This window comes from Grammomys surdaster, unplaced genomic scaffold (assembly GCF_004785775.1).
Source record: "Grammomys surdaster isolate TR1022 unplaced genomic scaffold, NIH_TR_1.0 373, whole genome shotgun sequence".
NCBI classification, from domain to species: domain Eukaryota; kingdom Metazoa; phylum Chordata; class Mammalia; order Rodentia; family Muridae; genus Grammomys; species Grammomys surdaster.
Window position 1 is genome coordinate 8,144,089 of NW_021604792.1, and position 1,527 is coordinate 8,145,615.

Consider the following 1,527-nt stretch of genomic DNA (forward strand, 5'->3'; position numbering starts at 1 on the left):
CTCTCTCTCTCTCTCTCTCTCTCTCTCTCTCTCTCTCTCTTTCTTTTTTTCTTTTGCCAGTTCTCTTGGATTCCTTCTTAGAACTCTGAGTCACCCATTTCTGGTTCTTTGTCATCTAGGAAGATGACATTTGCCCCTTCTAGTGGTTTGGGACCTAAGTAAGGCCAGTAGTTAGTTGGCCACATTCACAAAATGAACTAGAACTGCCCCAGAGCATCTTACAGTCAGGACTGTTTGAAGGTTGAAGGTATTCTGCCTTGGTTTAGTGTCCCAATCCTACCATTTGTAGACTAGACTGATTACATAAGACATATGGTTAAGAGTACATATCCTCCCTTGTATAGAGAAATCACCATGGTAACCCTCAAAGGTCCTAGGATATTTCTATTGGACTGGATTTCCGCATTGCCTCCTAAACCATCAGTTATTCTAGTAGTCTCTCCTATACTCTCTCCCTCTGACACCCCCCCCCCAGGAACCAATCCTTTCAGTTCTCATCCCTACTTGTCCCCTGTACATGGAAACCTTTGTAATCCTCTTGTCTATACTTTCCCAGTGCTTGAATAATACCTGTTGTCTTTCTTTGTAGTGCTGGGCCATAGACCTTGTGTTTCATGTATCCTAGGCTAGCACAGGGTCACATGACCAGTCCATGGTATTCTTATTGTTAGGCTGTTTCTCCAAATGTGTTAACATTCCAGTTCACATATTACTGGGTAATGTGTTAACACTTGCACCAAGTGATGGTCAGGAAAACAAAATGAAACAGCAGCAGTAGTAACAACAACAACAACAACAACAACAAATCAAGACCTCTGGAGCCCAACTCCCCTCAGGCAGTGCTGCACATGGTCCTTGATGGCATCATTTACAGACAGTGCTGCACATAGTTCTTGATGGCAACATTTACATTTCACTGTCAATGAAAATTATTTTAATTTTTATTAGTTTCTCAAAAGATAGAATACAGTTCTTACTCAAAGATACTACTTGGGGGTAAAACTGGATATGTGTGGTGTTGACCAAGAGAACATGGGAAATATTCAGGTTAGAAATTATGTAGATAGAAGAACCAAAGGAGAGATCCAGGCTGGCTTGCTCATGAATGTGAATGGTCTTGGATGTGGCAGTACTGAGGAAAACATCACAATCCATTGTTTCCTGGTTCTCAAAGAGTGCATGTGAGTCTGCCATGTGTCACTAAGATTAAGTCCTTGCCAGGTTTTTTCCACTCTGAAGGATGAGTGAAGTGTTTAATGTATCATGAAATAGAAATATGAACTATGAACTTATTGTTGGTAAGTAATAATAATAATGATAATAGATTCTAGAGGAATAAAATCCCTCTGTCAATTGACTTATAAATAAATTTCAAACATAATATGTCTGCAAAGTGTTATTAATTTGTACTCTTCATACCAGTAGTTTTTTTCTGTATTAGACTTCCATGGCTACCAAAAGTAAACCAAACAAACAACCATAAAAAAAGAAAAAAGAAAGAAAAATGAATGAAGAAACAAGTTAATG